This window comes from Capsicum annuum, chromosome 6, assembly GCF_002878395.1.
Source record: "Capsicum annuum cultivar UCD-10X-F1 chromosome 6, UCD10Xv1.1, whole genome shotgun sequence".
Taxonomy (NCBI): Eukaryota; Viridiplantae; Streptophyta; class Magnoliopsida; order Solanales; family Solanaceae; genus Capsicum; species Capsicum annuum.
Genome location: NC_061116.1, coordinates 76,233,220 through 76,252,210, shown reverse-complemented (window position 1 = coordinate 76,252,210; position 18,991 = coordinate 76,233,220). Strand labels below are relative to the sequence as shown.

Sequence of the window (18,991 nt, the reverse complement as noted above, 5' to 3'; positions counted from 1 at the left end):
AATGCCAGGCAATCTCTAAACAAAAATAAAATTATAAACATAAAATGAAGTGTAAATACATGCGCAATGCGTATAATAATAATAATAATAATAATAATAATAATAATAATAATAATAATAATATTTGTTGAGGAAAAGATTAATCTGTGATGAGCCTAAGTAAGAGGTCTAGACTAGAAGAGACGATCTTAGTTGTGGAACGAGTCGATTAAGAGACTTCTTAGCTAGTAGGCTCTAATGCTTGAGATGTAAAAAAAAAGTAATGATTGATTGGAGTAGTAATCAGAAGAAAGGTTGACATATGTCAAACACCAAAGCATGACTCTAATTTGATCCTTGTGCTTTGCTAACTCTGATGTATCTTAAAATTGCCAAAGTCTGAAGAAAATTTTAATGATGATGCCTCATTTTGTATGCCAAAATCTTGTCCCAATCTTTAATACATTTTGATGAAGATGCCTTGATTGCATGTCAAGGTTCTGCCTCAGTTGTCTTCTCTCATATTTTTTTTAGAGAAAAAATAAAAACATAATAAAGATACCGAGCCTTATATAGACTGCCTACGTATCTTGTATTCGACAGAAAATCAGGCAGAACATAGTTCCAATTACATACAAAAAAAAATGTTGAAATCCTATGATAATATGATTGAGTCACTATGTGGGCTGCCTACGTATCCACCAAGGAAATCAGGTCAACCATAGTTCGACTTACATAAAAGAAAATTTAAAAACACACAAAAGATTGATTATTAAGTTCACAACAATACATAATTATTCCCAAAAAGATGCTAACCTAAAAAAACTGACCATCCTACTATATAAGTCTTAGATGACATATTTTTAAAGGATTCTACTACACCTTAATCATCTTGCTCAAGGAAACTATTGTTGGAGTTTTGCCAGGTTCGATTGTAGGTGCTTGCAAAAATTGCTGAAAAGAGATACCTAAGTGCAAATTTAATTTTCTTATCCAAAAATAAGGACAAAACAAAGTAGAAAATATCAAATAAATATCAAATCAAATCAAATTACAAATAAATTCATGTAGGTCAAATAGCATATAACAAACAAATTTGCAGGATAGCTAACACAAATATGTTAAATAATACGTCCTAATATGTAGGTGACTCCTTTATGCTGGAGGTAGGCCTAAGCGTCAAATAATTGAGATTTCGATAAATTGATTCAAGATTTAATTAATGACATTACTCGAGCTTGGAGTTAGAATTTTTCAAACTCAATTTGGTCAAAATTTGACTTGGATCAATTTATCGTTATCTCTGCACATAATATGAGGCTCGTCATCGGGTCTTGAACCTTTTTGACATAAAGACATTTTCTAAATTCGTGGGATGACACCATAGGTCAAACCACCTATGGCTTATGCATGCATGACCTAAATCACGGGTGGCAACACTCTATCTTAGGTTTTTCTAAGATTTGAGAGGACACGGACTTGGATTGCCTATATGAGAAGGCACGTGGTCCCACGACAGTAAAACTCTCGCTCACCTCACGTATACATCGACTCTCTAAAATTGATGATTTGAAAGAATTTTGGGAAAGTACAATGTACAATCCGTGTGTACAACGTGTGTGAGTGTCAATTTTTTGAAGTGGAGGAAGTATGAACGGAATGCCAATTTATAAAGCGGTAAACAAGTAAGCGATTTATACAAAATAATAGCGAATAAACATTTTATGCCATACAGACATGATAAAATAAAACAATGAGGGTGAAACAAATAACAAAATAAAAAGACTTAATTTTTAACCTAAGTTAGTTATGGTTAAGAACCTAATCAATATCTCCATTGAAGTCGCCAAGCTGCTATACCCCATTTTAACACGGGTCAAACAGAGGTACAACATATTGAAAAACTTTTGAGATAAATTTAAGGAAGTCGCAACCTAATTAGATCTACGGTGAATTAGGACACCTACTATAAACTAAGTGACCAAAAGAGAATAAATACCTCATTTTAGGTCTACGCAACTCAAAATTCTAGGTAAGGATTCTAATTATCCTAAACGGAAGGTATTAGGCACCGTAAAGGATCAGTTAACTACGATTAACCGGCTAAACTTAGATTAGACAAGAAAATCAAATGTTAAATTAAGAAAAGATATAAATTAAGGCATCAAGAAAATATTCATCTTTTATAAGATAATATATTCAAATTATTTATAAGAATAAGATTTAGAAACATTTTAGAAGAGACTCGTCATAAAATCTGCTTTTCAAATATTACTGAAAATAATCTTTTATATGACCTTTAAAAGATGATGCAGCCTTATTTTGTCACAAGGAAAGTTATTTGAAATTAATTATTTACAAAAGTTTTCAATTAATAATTAAAGAAAAATTTAATTATATTAAGAACTCCACATTTTTAGTTCTAAAAAATGACTCGTTTGCTCACTATTTCAAATTTTATAAACATAAGTTAATTGTCCTGCCCTAAATGAATAGTTATAAAAACATAGTAGTTTAAATCTACAAAAATTTAAGAATTTACTATTTATCACGATAAAGCTAAATAAATAAAATATTTTTCTTGTCATTTGAAATCTCAGAAAAAGGTTCTTGCGAAGTTGGTTTGGCAAAATTGTCATCTCATATTTGAAATCGATGAAAAGTAAGGTTAAATTACCATACCTAAAATCGTCAAAGCCGGCTTTCAACTCTAGCAATGAAGAATTTGTCTAGCGCAAAATTTATATTTTTTTCATATCAATCCCACATTACTAATTGGTAAGAAACTAACTTGAATCTAAATGTAAACAGTTTTCTAATAACTAGGCCATTAAACTCTAAAAGATATATTTTCGTCTATCAAATTTTAATCTTTTCATAATATGAATTAAATACCGAAACCTAGCGGTTCTGCCTTAAAAAAAAACGGAGAGAGAAACAACTATATTTGCTAATTATATCTGGATGACCTTTACCAATTCAAGTTCAAGCAAATAAAACACAAATTCCAAACAACAACAATGTGCAAAATACGTAAATGAAAGACAATAACAAGCGTACATAAGAAAATAAAACTCGAAGAAGGGGAAGATGCACTAAACCACTAGTGGCTTTGACTTTAAGAATATGAAATGTGATTTTTTGCTCGGATGAGGGACAACATCGAGTCTCATTTTGAGATCTCATTAGCGAGAGTCTTGAATTAAGACTCTATTTGCTCCGAAGCGTACATGTAAAGAAAGGAAAAAGTGAAGAATTAGAAGCAATTTTAACTCTTCATATGGAGTATATGGAGTAACAACGTAAATGGGTTTAAGAATATACAAACATTTATGCTAATAAACTAAAACTTTAACTACGTATAACTTAATGATGAACTACATAATTAATTTTTATGCTGCAGTAGCAAAGGAAGGAATTTAAACTAGATGCCCAAATCAATATATTATATCCAAGAAAGAGAGCACCGTAGGCATATACTTTACCGTCCGCAAAGGAACAATATTACAGCTAATATATACATTAACCATTAGTTCTGCCTAAGAAAAAACAGTATATATAAGCCCGATCAATTCTTAAAAAAATGCACCTTTTTACTCATCGTCACACATTTATTTCATAAATATAACAATACGTGAAGACAAATTTACAATACGAATAAACTGAAACCTCTTTTATTGTATAAAAAAGATGGGTACAAAATATTTTCAAAACCTGTTTTAATATTCAAACAGGAGGATGACTTAACTATCATCATGACATCTAATTATGGGGACATAATACATATCCAGTGAAATAAATAGATGGCTATTGGCAAAACTTTAAGCGCATTCATATCCCCATTATTATATAATTGATATTTAGTAAAAAGGAAAAAAAAAATCATGGCAAAGACAAATCCTCAAAAGATGTCATATGTTCGAGATTTCTCAGTAAATGTTCTTGGTCACACATACTTAGATTAATACTACTAGAACCTTATTCAAACTCAACATATCGATGACAAAACATAGAACTTCTAATACCATGGTCTCGCCATACTTGAACCAAGTAAGAGTACATATTCCATATATAGTATTTTGTCTAGCAAATCAAGAAATCATAGTGTAGTCATACTTTAAGTGGACATCTAAATTGAGATCTTTAAGTTAACAAATACATTCAGTATTCTAAAGGACCATAATAGGCACATGAAAAAAAAGAGATGTTGCTATAAACAAGTGTTTGAGAAATTTCAAACCAACACAAAATGATAAAAAGGCCAACTAGTACCATACTAATGAACGTAACAAAAGATAGTACTATATTTTTCAGTACTATATTCACCAAGTGCACGTTGTGACTTGAGTTAACCTCAAGTGCCTTCAGTAATATTCAATAATTAGATTAAAGTTGAACAACTTTTTTTTGCTTTATTCTCAATTTAAGATAAAAGTTATTACCCCCAAAGATAAAGTTGAATTAAAGTTTAACACATTAACTATATTTTTTTGCTGCACTTTTTTTCACTTTTATGAAAAAAAAACATAATATTAAGCTTGGGCATTTAACAACATCAATCACATTAAACAAAGATTTCCTTACTCCCATTATCTCTTAAACAAATTTTGGGTGGGAAAATTAGTTGAGAATCAGTGAACAAACCTATGGCCATCACAGCTTCACAATACCAAATCATAAGCATATTTTAAAAGAAACATTAGAGTTAGAAGGGCAGAATGAGGAAAATACTGACCTGTTTTGGTGCAGTGAACGTGAGGCGTAGGTCTCGAGTTTATCCCTTACTCTCAAAACAACTTAAACAGTGGATTTGAAAAGTTTTGGAGTAAAGAGATGGCTAAAAAGAGTTTTTTCGAGACCAAAAAGATGATCAAATGAAAGAAAGTTCGCTCGACCAAAAAAAGTAAAGCAAACAAGTATATTTTAGCGAGAAAGAGAGTAATAACTCCCTGAGTTGTAGGTGTTGCGGCTGCCAAAAATCCTCTGCAAATGGATTCCAAGACACAAGTATTTATAGAAGAATTTCTAGGGTTATCCGTTTGAGCGGGAATTGGGTTCCTCAAGTTGAACGTTTGAAATTCAAACGTTGGATTTTGTCTCCATTCGATCTTCACGTGATTGAAAGGATTCATCATGAAAATGAAGTAGCAACCTCTATCCACCATGGTGAAAGACTGAAAATTTTCCTTGAAAGGGGTAAAGAGATGCTGAACGAGAGAGAGAAAGGAGGAGAGAAAGGACACTTTGGAGGTGAAAGGAAAAATGCAATCTGATATAGGGCTTGAGGGTAGTTGGGTCATTTTAAGTGAATAAAGTGAGGCATAATAGGCTCTTCATGATAAATGAGATTTTGGGGTTTTAAGGTGGATGTTGACCAGCCAATTCGGGCGTGGCACATGGCGAAGGAGGTGTTGGTTGCATGCAAAAGTGTGGGAGAAGTGTGAGGTTCGTGTATTTGGGTGCATTCTATAACCGTTTGATGCAAACGTGGTACCCACATGGTGAGGTAGAAAAGTAGAGAGGGAAAAAGTGGGATTTATGGGTCAAGTTTTGAAATTGGGCCAAATTGCAAGAATATTATAGAATGGGCTGATTTAAAATGCCTTCTTTCTTATGTTCTTTAGGCTTTCTAAATTAATTTAGATAGCACCTTTTAATGAAACATGTTACAAATATCCGAATAAATGACAAAGATCATTTGATATTAAAATATAAATATTTAAATAAAGTTGCATGATAAAACGATAATATTTATAAAGAAGAAAGTCACAAAATACTTATTTGATTAAAATAATGTCTTTTTTCGAAAGTTTAGGAAATGCGACGATAATATAAAATATAACCATAATAATAATAATAATAATAATAATAATAATGATGATGATGATGATGATGATGATGATGATGATGATGATGATGATGATTCTTAGTTTTAAATATACAAATAGTTGTTGGACTTTCATAAACTCCTAATTATAGGAATATCATACATATATATATTTTTGAGCGATCAAAATTATTTAGAAGTGCAAAGAGATGATTTGAAAGAAAGGCGGGACAAAATTGGCTAACAATTTTTTTAATTATGGTAAAGACTCAGTTCGGTAGAAAAGTGAAAATACTTAGATCTAATAATGGCGCTCAGTTTTTCAATGTACAATACAAAGAACTATCGGCCAACCATGGAATTATTGATCAAATTTTATGTCCACACACCCCATAACAGAATGGAGTGATGGAGAGAAAGCATAGGCAAATCCTTGAGACTATCAAGGCAATCAAATTTCAAGGATGTTTGCCTTCAAGATTTTGGGGAGAGTGTATTACTACAGTCGTGTATATGATCAACATGGCTCCATATACTATCTTGGGAAATAAATCACCTTAAAACATAATGTACAACAAGAAAGCAGACTTATCACACATGAAGATCATTAGTTGTCTTTACTATGCAATAAATTTTGTCAAAGTAGACAAGTTTAGAGCTAGAGCTATAAAGTCCGTCCCAATGGGGTATGGGAATTCTTAGAAGTGGTATAGGTTTATGATTTAGAGACAAGGACCTTCTTTGTTAGTAGAAATGTTTACTTTTGTGAACATATATTACCTTTTCAATCGTGTTACAAGGGTGTCCTGAATAACTTTGTAGCAGAAGACATCTTTGTAGTTCCTACTAATCATCCCCTTTCATATGTTGAAGAAGTGCCAGTAGTAATAATTCCTGCAGGAAAAGATAATTCTAACAATACTGAACTCTCAACTGAAGAAACTGCAACACGAATGTAGCATAAACCCCTGCATGCTGGTAGTAATGGTGAGTCCCAGGTTGAGGAGCAAGTTACTGAAGAGCTGATCTCATTTACTCATGTTGACCAATGGCTTTGCATACTAGAAGAAGGATTTTAGTAAGAACTAGCAGGTCTTCCATCTGGCAGAAGGATTTTTTTACTGGAACAAGATCAAAATCAGCTTATTTATGCTTGTATCTTATTGCAAACAATACTGGCTATAGTAGCCTATTTGCATCTTATCAAAATTATATAGCTCAACTTTTATTGAGACAAAGCCATAGTCTTATGCTCAAGTAGTAAAAGATGTAAGATAGGTTGCAATAATGAAGTCTAAATACAAGCACTAGAAAGTAATGGAACTTGGAAGGTAGTTTACTTACCCGCCAAAAAGAAGGCCATTGGATATAAGTGGGTGTTTAAGACAAAGTACAAAGATGATGGGGAAGTTTAAGGATTCAATGCCAAGCTAGTGGAAAAGGGGTATAATTAGAGAGAAGGACTTGACTATTAGGAGACCTTCTCCCCAGTTTGTCAAAATGGTAACAATGAGAACTGTGATCTCTTTAGCTGCTGTAAAAGGGTGGTTTATTCAATAAATAGATATTGATAATGCTTTATTATTATAAGATTTACATGAAGAAGTTTATATGCAATTACCACAGGGATTTAGAGATGATAGAGTTGGTGATCTGAAAGTGTGGGCTTCTTAAGTCCATTTATGGACTCAAGTAGACTCTAGACAATGGAATATGAAACCAACATCTGCTTTGATCATAGCTGGCTTTCATCAAAGTCATTTATTTCATCAAAGTCATTTAGCTTATTCTTAATTAATAACCAAGAAGTCAGTAGAAGGGATAGTGATAGTACTGATTTATGTGGATGATTTGCTGATTACGGTAGTAGCAAGGAGCTAATAGATGCTACTAAATAGGTGTTGAAAGATAATTTTAAGATCAAGGATTTGGGTGATATTTGATACTTCCATAGCATAGAATTTGTTAGGAATTCAGATAGGATTCTTATGCAACAAAGAAAATATGCAATAGAGCTTATATCAAATTCTGGACTAGTGGTTCAAACCCTGTTGCAACACCAGTTGAATTAAATCATAAACTGACTACTCTAGATTATCATGCTCATTTTACAACTAGCAAAGAGTCTATTCTATTGGATCCTGAGGAAAGGGGGTATTAAAGACTCACTGAAAGATTACTGTATCTCACAATCACAAGACCTGATATTGCTTTTGATGTTCAGAATCTAAGTCAGTTTATGCATGCTCCCAAGTAATCCCACTTGGAGGCAGCTAATTAGAGTGGTGAAATATGTAACACAAGTACCTGGTTTTGGGATTTTGATGTCTGTAAAGAAGTCTAATTCATTTCAAGCCTTTTGTGATGTTGATTGGGGCTCATGCATCAACATAATGAAATCTAGTACCAGATATATGATCAAGTTCTGTGATTCATTGATTTCTCAAAAGTTTAAGAAATAGTCCACACTTATTGAAATCTCAACAGAAGCTGAATACATAAGTTTGGCTTCCTCTATAACAGAAATTATTTGGTTGATTGGTTTGTTCATAGAGTTGGATGGTGAGTTACAGTTGCCCGTATGCTTACATAGTGACAGTAAAACTGTCTTATAGATTGCAGCTAACCTTATGGTTCATTAAAGAACCAAGCAACAAAATAGACTTGTGCACATTGTGTATTTATCTACTGCTGAGAAACCTACAAATATACTAACCAAAGGCCTGAGCAAGTTGCAACATTCTTATTTGATCTCCAAGCTAGGAATGAAGAACATATTCATACCACCTAGCTTGAAGAGGGGTATTAAGCATTGGAAGGAAACAGTGTCAAGACTATCGAGTAGGATCCAATTGTCATGAAGTTAGTTATTGGATATTTTTTATTTTCCAGTTGTCATTAGATATTTTCTGTTAGTATTAGTTAGAGGATTAGTAGTACAACTTGAGTTAGTTAACTTAAGAAGTTAGGAATTAGTATAAATACACTACTATGTACAGATACTAACTCATGAGCTCATTTTTTATTTTAATTACAAGTGAAATTCCCAAAGTCTCTATGCTCCATTAGTGAAATAGTTTGATCTTTTAGATATTTTGACAAACATTGCAATTAATGTTATTAAATTTATTTTAAAGGGGGGCACAAAACTATTAAAAGACACTGCAAAACTACTGTCGTCATGGTGACGAGAATTTATCGAACTTTTCTGTACATCGCCATCCATAAAGGGTACTTTTGAATTCAAAAGTAATTAGTGGGGACTAAAAGAACTCTTCCATTGACTTTCAAGATAGACAAATTCTCCGTTTTCATTGCAAGTGGAAAATATTTTTAATTTATTTTTAAAATCCCTTAATCAAAATAAACCAATTATGCATACATCTCTGTTTCGCACGTGTTGGCTTATATGCATCTACCACAAGTCAAGGGACTACGTGCCTTAATAGATTTGCACAACAGTTTAACGAGAGATGAAGTTAGGTACAAAAAAATAAACAACAATAAGGTTCAAGAGACTAGGTACCTTGACAGACAGTTCCAACACTTTAAAAAACAATGAAGTTAGACGTAAGAATAGTAAGTGGGACACAATATTTATGTGGAAATCTCCTTGCTCAAAGAGGAAAAAACCATGACCTGTTTCACATGATTTACAACAACTCCACTAACTTCAAGCCAAACATGATTACAGGCTCTCGTAATCACAAGGATTACACTCTTAATTCTAACTCTTGTAATAACTCTATTACAACAATAATGCAGCAACTCTATGTCATGATCCGAACCAGGGCCTAGCCAAGATGGGTATCTCAAGTCCTTCATGGACCGAAGACCATCCTTTTTGCCTAGTCAAACAGAACATAATATCCTAGTTGCGGATAAACTCCAAATATATGACAAGATAGATAAAGATAAGCTCAAAGGAGTCTAAGATATGTCAATAACTAATACCTAATCCACAGTAATCCACAAAGCCTCTACTATCTGAAAACAATCTAAGTTGGGACATGCCCCCGATGATAGGAAAAAAAACCATGAGAAATAGTCTATGACATAAAATAAACCAAGAAGTAACGGCCTTCCAGAAGAAGGAGGCTCACCACTTCAAGCTGACTCACGAACGGTCCAAGATCACCTATCACTGCACAGAAAAGGCACAAGTATCTTTGGTTCCTGCATCACTGGGGATACAACATCCAGAGATGGTTATCTGGTTAAGCTCTAGCATGTAACTCAGGGAAAGGATAAAATAATGTCATGATCAACAGTTTAAAATCATCTAAAACTACTACAGACAATTATATGCATATACATATACATAAATATAATATGTCGGGATATGGAACAAGGCTTATCATGAACTTTAAAGCATTAGTATGGAATGTGTAGCTCAACCATCATAAAAAGGTACCCACAGGCTAAATAGGTTCAACTCCTCCTGCCGAAAGAGACCTAGTACGTGTTAGCCACATGCACTGGAGGTATCAATAAAGACTAAGGAATGCCCTTACCACACGTCAATCCAGGATACAAATATAAATAAAGTGTGACATATGCACACGGTCATCAAGATCAACCTCAATTCGGCAAACAAGAGTTTCCAGTATCAGTCCCCTTGGGACCTCAACCTTTATGACTTAGCTACACAACCTCCTTTAAGTCTATAATAAAATAAGTTTCACATAACTCATTCATTTAACATGGAATGACACATTAAGGCAAACAAAGGTATTGTCATACCTTTACGCTTGCAAGCTTACACTTATGCCATTTGAATTATACTCCATCATACTGAGGGAATGCCACGACCCTCGTTATTAATTAAATCCAATTTGGGGAATGCCTCGACCCCTTTTTAGTTTATCAAATCCACTCGGGGGAATGCCTCGACCCCAAGGTTTTAATTTCAATCAATACACAACTGAAAAGGCCTTCAAAATCCATGTTTAAACTTTTAACCATTTATGCAATGCAATAGTATGGGTAAGTAATGTCAAATCATATGTTAATCTATATTTCAAAACCAAAGACACAAGTGGGTGGAGATAACACAATTTCTAAACAAATTTCAATACCAAAATCATTAAATTAGGGGAATGCTCGACCTCTATTCCAATTCCCACACCTGACATAACCTGAATTTTGGGCTATGTCGTATGGGCACCTCAAGAACTCATGAATCGAAGGTCTCCCCGATAACCCAACCCGAACATCAATAATTATCCATAATGGTCGGATGGATTCTAATCATATGATAAGATAGAGAAAATATAGGACTAATAGTCAAGTGCTAGATAATATCTACCATTTCATTAATAACAATAGTCTATCCAATATACCCAAGCCCACAGTCATTCACAATGCCTCTATACAAAACTGATGTCAATAAAAGTATATGTCGGGAAAAGCTTCCAACAATAGCCAAACTAAGTCCAAAAGAGACTAATTCTAAAGATAATGACTAGGAAATGATGCCTTCCATAGTAGGAAATCTCACCACTTCAATTCACAACACAAACCGCCTCGATCTACAAGTCACTGCCTAGGAAAAAAAAAGAAGCTCCGGGACCTATGTCGCTTGGGGACATAGAGCTCGAGGACCATTAGTGGTTGGAAAACTAGCATATAACTCAAAGATAAGGATAAAATAGTACATTTGATCAATCCAAGTCAATCCATCATATTCAATCATATTTGCATAAGAATAGACATATCGAAGACACATATACATGTAGTGACGCATCAAGTCAAATCATGAAATAAGTCGTAACATACATTTATCACACATTCATTCATGAGAAAAAGGGTGATGAACTACCAACCTTCTACCCTTATTTTTTAGACACAATGAGCTCCTACAATACATTAAAAAAGAACCTCAAACCAACCACCTTATATGGTAAGTGGACTGGACCTTAAACCAATATTAGGTGGACTAGGACCTCCAATCAATGGTAGGTGGACTAGGACCACGAACCGACATATCTCATATGGTAAGTAAACGGGACCTCGAACCAATGGTAAGTGGACTGGGACCTCTAACCAATGGTAAGTGGACTGAGGCCATGAACCGACACATCTCATATGGCAAGTGGACTGGACCTCGAACCAATGGTAAGTGGACTGGGGCCATGAATTGATACATCTCAATTGGTAAGTGGAAGAGACCTCGAACTAATAGTAAGTGGACGGGGATCTCCAACCAATGGTAAGTGGACTGCGGCCATGAACCGACATGTCTCTACATACATACTATTACCTAATCAGTTTATCACATAGGGACTTGACTCAACTCGAGACATTCAAGCCATCGAGGCCACACATCAACATATAGACGGCCACATAGTCTTTACATACCCATTTGGCCATTGCTCACATGGATAGGCCCAAGGCCTTAATTAATTACATAATGCAAGTTCCTTCATAGTCATCAAGACTCCTATCAACATTCATTCATTCATACTTATTAATCTTATACACACCTTTTATTCAAACATAATTCGAGTTCATACTTTAGGGACTATGACCATTTATTCAACCAATCATCAAGGATATATATTTAGTCATCATGTGGACAACAAGGCCTTTACCAACCAGTTACCAAGCATTCATATGCATTCAATTCCACACATAAGGGGTTTAACCCATTTAACCAAATTCAACACTTTACATGATTATATGGCCCTTATGGGGGCCTTCATTATTTAACCCCTTTCAATAGGCCAGTGCCTTAACTCATTTTATCACACATTTCAAGTTATGGTCATCATGACCCACACAAACTATTCACTTTTCATTAGCAATCTTACACCACCTTCTTACCATATTAAGGCCCAACACGCACCTCAAGTTTATTTCCATGCTTAGGGTTTTAACCCCTTATTAGTCATTAACCCAACAATACCATCTATTACACCATACATGGCTCATAATAATTTTACAACATTATTTATAAATCAATCATACTCATTTGGGTCCTTTCCCTAACTCAATATACTATCAACATGTAACTAGTTATTTTACTTAGATATTTTCACAAACACCTTGTGTGCATACCTTTAACAAAGTCATTTTCATGGTAGAAATTATTAGAACTAGGGTTCCTCAAGACCCTCACATTAAACAACATAAAACAAGCATACACATATGAAATCTACCATCCATAAAATGTATCAACACAAACATAAGCAAGATTCATCATTATTCATTGTTAGGTAACAAAACCTTTCTCATTTGATTCAAAACACCATGTACACTTACTAATAAAAGTGTGAAATACATGGGTTTAGAGTTATTTAAATAGGGGAAGAGATACATTCCTTAAATAACTTGATTCACCAACAAACTTAACCTCTTCCTTGACACTAGATAAACACCTCCAAACCCTAGCCTCCATTCTTGTTTCCAAGAGCCTTTAGAGTGTTTAGGATGTTTAAGTCTTGTAAAATAAAGACTTGGGAGGATACTATGACTTATATAGGGAGAGGGTTTAGGGTTTTAGGCATGGGAAATAACCAAAAGGTCCTTGGTTAAAAGCTGGACAGTCCACACGTGCAGGGGTATGACTCCCCTTCACGATTCACTTGGCAATCGTAACCTAGGGTATGAGTTGTACCATAACTCATACCTAGACTTCTCCTAGGTCAACCACACTGTTGTGGGTACAAAAAGGGACCTTTGATTCATAACCAAAGGGTATGACTTACCCTCCAATCATGAGATCAACTTGTGACCAGAACAGTCCACTCTAGGTTTGAGACTTTATTTTATACGGTTGGATAGTATACGATTAGTAGGCTTAGTTATGACCAAGGAATGACCTTGTTGTATGGACAAAAGTATAATAACCTAAAATACTATATAGGATACGAAAGGGGATGAGTCGTGACCTAGGGTCCGACTCAAGTACCCCTAACCGTGTCCACTCCAGAGACATCCAAAGTTGATGTTTTCTCAAGGGCTCAAGTCTAGGTTCTTAACTTCTTCCCCACTTGAGATCATTTGTCCATGAGGGAAGGGTAAATTAAGCATATACACAAGCTAACACATCAACATGCATCATGGCAACCTTTAGACAAGTTAGAAATAACACACAACAAGGATACAACACAACACATATCATGACCATCGCCAATCAACCAAAAATTTTTGCAAGGCCACATTCTGGGGTGTTTTAACACCCATGCACCCCATTAGCTCAAATCATTCATATCACAACATGAAAAATTCATAGTAATCATGGGAAAATAATTTAAGAGTCAACCATGCCAAAACCTTCAACCCATGTCAAAACCTACATTCAATTTCACACCAATAATCATTTAATACATATAATTTAAGGAAAATAAGTTCAAGGGTAGAGTCATATGCCTTAATCAGCAAGATATTTGAAGAATAAATCACCTTTGGAAGCTCTAATTGCTAACCTTGAGAAACCCTAAGTATTTTTGCTTTAGAGAACTTGAGAGAGTTTTGAGAGATATTTTGATTATGTTATGGATAATAATAGGGTCTTCGATAGGGTTTTAAGTTGTGGGTTATTATTGGGGAAAAGGGGAAATGTCCAAAGTGCCCCAAATTACAAGTTGAAAAATTATCGTAAGTGAGTATGGGTCACCACCTTACGACTAGTGAGGACACATTACGACTTGTTACAATGAGTCGTAGTCACGGCAGAAACCTGGGGTATCTACACTGTTGAACTTATGACTCTGACCATACAACCCATCAAGTAACCCTATGACTCTTAGGATCCAAGTCATAATGAAGATAGAACCATTTAGGTAACACATTGTCCACCCTACATTTATCACCGTACGACTTGTTTAGAGTCACTACGAATTATTAAGCCTAGTTGTGATCAAGGTAAAGAGTTTGACACTTACACTAGTTAGCCTGCGATTTGGGACTATACGACTTGTATAGAGTTTTTACAAATCGTGACCCCCAGTCGTAGTCATAATAGAAACTTCAGGTTAGCATACTAGTCAGGCTACAATTGGGTCTTATGTCTCGTATGAAGACCTTAAGACTCGTAAGGAGATTCATAGGTTGGGTAGTGAGTTCAAAGCCTAGGAAACTTTCAAGGACCAAATATTTGGGGTGTTACACTCTACCACACCCTCACTTAGGCTACCTCTAGTCAACAATCGTAGGTAACTGTACCCAACTTGTTCAACAACTCTACTACACATTTCAAATCAACTAACTCTAGTTGACATACCTAGGTAACTCTAAGAAAAACATCAAAGAATGATGAAAAAAGACTTGACTAACCAATAGATGCTTCGCTAACTAAATCTAGTTAATGCAACTCAGCCTAACGAGTTATACAAGTAAATATCTACTATTCTTTGTAACTCATGAGTAGGTTTACTATATGAGAAAAATATAAAAATTCATAAAACAACAAAGACCGAAGATCCAACTCGATCAAGTCCCTTTGTTGAAATGACCAATGTTTTTTTTATGAGGATAACTTTTGCTTGAGAGATAAATCTTTTTGAGATATGCATAAAATAGGTTTCCCTCTCATAATATTAGCTTATATAAGAGAGAGAAAATCTAGGAATCATCCCATAGGTCAATGTTGGATAGACCTATTGTGCGTCTGTTGCAGTTCCACCAACTACTTGTAGAAAAGTACAACTTTACAGTTGTACCAAGTTGATTTCAACCCTAGATAGAGAATCATGAACCAGGTCCCTTGCAACACAAACTAGGTTCGTTGCAATGGTTTGTTGATTATCAAAATAAAATATACAATATTTCTCCCCTTTTTGATGATGAAAAATTATTGCCCTTGTCTATAAGGCCCTACCTGTTATATTCCCCATTCTACTAGATTCCCTTAACACACATCTTCAGTCATATTCCCCCATTCTACCAAGTCTCTTCACTTTTCTTCATGCCAAGGCCCTAATCGTGAATCATGAATCAACTACATGTCATTAACATATATCTTCCCTTTTTTGCATCATAAAAAAATAATAACAATAAAAAGTAAATCAAAGTATGCACTAGGTTAATTCATGGACACTGGGGAAACACTAACACGAGTGAATAGAGTCAAAACAAGAAAGAGAAGATAGTAGACAAAGAAAACATGCATTCATAATTCATATGAATAATATCATAATCATTGTATTAAATAAAAATGTATAAAGAATTATTTGCATTTGCCACAGAGCTAAAAAAGAAGAAGGGCACAATGAGGTAAGGAACAAAAAGGATTAGAAGGCTTAAAAGTAAGGGAGTGAAGAACCAGAATCAAACACTCATTTTCAGTAGTATGAGCTGTGAAAAGTACCAGTAGAGCATCAATAGTACCAGGTCCCTCAAAAGAATCCTATTGCATAGTGACCATCAACAGATCACATCGCATTTGTCCAATAGTATAGTAATCTTTTCTAGGTCATCAATCAACTTGTCTTTTATAGCAATGAAATCTAACACTAGTGACATAGACCTGGTCCCAACTTTACCTTTCATACATTCAGACTTTATCAAAATACTGGTAGTGAATATTTGATTTGTAGAACTAAGTGTCCCTTTTACACATATCAACATGAATTGATCAAACACCTTGTTAATAAGAATTCACATGCCAGTCCATTCCTACCATCTTTCATAGTCTTCACCATATGCATATGCTCTAATATGATTATATTAAGATTCATAACTTCAATCTTGCTAAGTAATTCCATGAATAATAGGTCGTTATAAAAGTAACAACACACTTTTTAATTCAAGGTATTAGGACTTTATTGACAAACTCTAATATTAACTGAAACTCTCTCTTGAGATACTTTTTAAGTATCCCAACACCAGTCAGGCTGCTAAATCATCCAATATCTTTTACAAACTGAGAAGTAAGAGCCATCTTGGTGAGAGACTTGGTCCCCCCACAGGTACATCTAGAATCTTCCTAAGAATGGGTTCATCAAGATGAATCTCAATGCTACATACATTCGCGGTTAGGCTTTGACGATCCTCAAAAAGTACCATTCTATAATAGGGCTCTCAAATTTATTTATCATGAATATTAGGAACATACAAGTCAAAAATGAACCCATTCTTAGAACTTAACAGACTTAATCAGTTTTGATATGACAGGGTTGTCAAAGATCTCGGGATTAAACACCATTTGTTTTAGTACTTTTTGCTTTTTTAGAACCTTGATCCACTACTTTGAAGTGAGAACCTTTCTTCTTTTGAAGAGGTACCTGGTATTTTTGTGGGCTTTACCACCAATACATAGGTGTTAGAATAAATTTTAGGACCATGTCCCTCTGAAGGATTAGCTCTCTTCCTCTTGACTTTAGTAGACTTCTTTATAGTAGCCTTCTTGGGTTTACTTATTTTCATCACAATGGTCATATCAGTATCTGTTCTCTTTCTTCTCCTAGTTGTTTCTATAGCAACATCTGAATCAATTTCATCATCCTTGTCTTTATTCTCCACAAAACCCATCTTGTTGTAGGAGCAACAACCTCATCAACTATAGAGACTTCTTTCAACCGACATTTATGAGCAGTGGTAAACTTTTCTTATTTTATAGCATCTCCTATAAACTTCTTATCTACTCATCGAGTCCCATAACCTCTCACAACTTTCTTAGGGACCTTAATTTACACTTTCCCATCCAACCATTTTTTCTAACCCCTTTATTTTCTTGTCAAAAGTTCTCCATCTTGGTCATCAACCCAATCTACTCTTCTTGCAAGAATGTTTGAAGGATTTATCTTTAATCCAAAAAATAATCACCAAACATATGCTCATCAACCTGCTCAAGATTCAGAGGGTTTGTTGGTACCTGGTCCCTCAGAAATTTCTTTAGTAACTTTTGTTTGGATTGGACCAGGTTGGGAGTTTTGACCTTTTTTAGAAGAGACTTAGGAGCCCGTCACTACCCAATTTAATAGTCATGATGATATCTAATTTTACCCACTAGTAGGTAAGATGAACCATAGTTTGAAGCTATAAGAAATGAACTAATTTGATGGAAAGGAGCATAAATGCCAAAAATATGCAAGAAAAGGGTTACTGATCTTAGGTATATTTATGCACCTACGTGTCATTTTCTACATATGTTTAGTCTAGTTTTGAGGACTTCTTGTGTACATATTGGATTGTTAATGGTATAATTAAGTAATTATGTGTTAACGTACATGGTTATAGTGTTTAAGGTGTGGTAAAAATAAATTAAGAATAAAATTGGTCACATAGAGTTTAGATAAGAAAGTTAGTGTTACTAGCTTCAGCTATGTGTTGTTCTAGTGTATCTCAGTATACTCTATTGTGTTGTGTGCACTAATTCATCTTTTTTGGTGTTATATGAGACCATGGATGATGTTAAGAGAAATGCAAAGAAGCTAAAAAAAGTCCAAAATTAAATGGGAAAGTCAACCATAAAGTGCGAAACTCAAAGGCTAACAAAAGGAATTAACTATTATGAAAAATGGTATTTCTAAGCACATGGGTGTTACACTCCCTAAGCCATAAAATAAACTTAAAATTACCATAAAGATTCATGTTAATGGCATGACACACCCTTGTACATCCGCGATAAGAGCATGCCACGCCCAAGGATGACAAATGACCAAAAAGTGGTTTTTTAAGCATGTTTAAATAAGGGGCAAAGTTATCAATGCATATATTTTGTTTTGGGCTGCCTATGGACGACCTAAAACACTATAAAAGGAACTCTTAGACACAAATTCATCCCATCTTTGGATTTATACACAGATTGGAGAGAAGACAAGGCATCAAGGGGCGCAAACTAGGGTTCTTTGTTCTTTAACTTTACTTTCTTATGGTTTTACTTTATGAACTCTTCTATGGTGATTCTTTGTAAGAATGAGTGGATAAACAACCTCATTCTATGGTTGACGATACAAATATGAGTGTATAATTATGGTTTGATTGTTGGTTTATATGTTTATCAAGTAAGTGATTGTTCTTACATTCTTATTTTATTATTCTAAAGCATCATGAACTTTAGGATAAAGCTAAGTCCCAAAACTAATTGACCATAGGAGAAGAGGGATACAATGAATAATGTAAAGAGTGCGGATCATGTCTTTAATATTATATACCAATCATTAAAGGATGATTAAAGGTTAGGATCGTGATATACCTAAATGCCCCGCTTGGTTAATGAAATAGGAAGATAGTTTAATG

The 18,991-nt window shown here is 34.4% G+C and overlaps 1 long non-coding RNA gene across 1 annotated transcript; it reads right to left on the bottom strand.

Moving 5' to 3' along the window:
- Positions 1-3,123: 3,123 nt before the first annotated feature.
- Positions 3,124-5,491, bottom strand: LOC107875013. The gene is made up of 2 exons (XR_001675692.2): positions 4,715-5,491; positions 3,124-3,189 (listed from the first exon to the last, which is right to left on the bottom strand). It is a non-coding gene; the product is annotated as an uncharacterized LOC107875013 (long non-coding RNA).
- Positions 5,492-18,991: the final 13,500 nt, after the last annotated feature.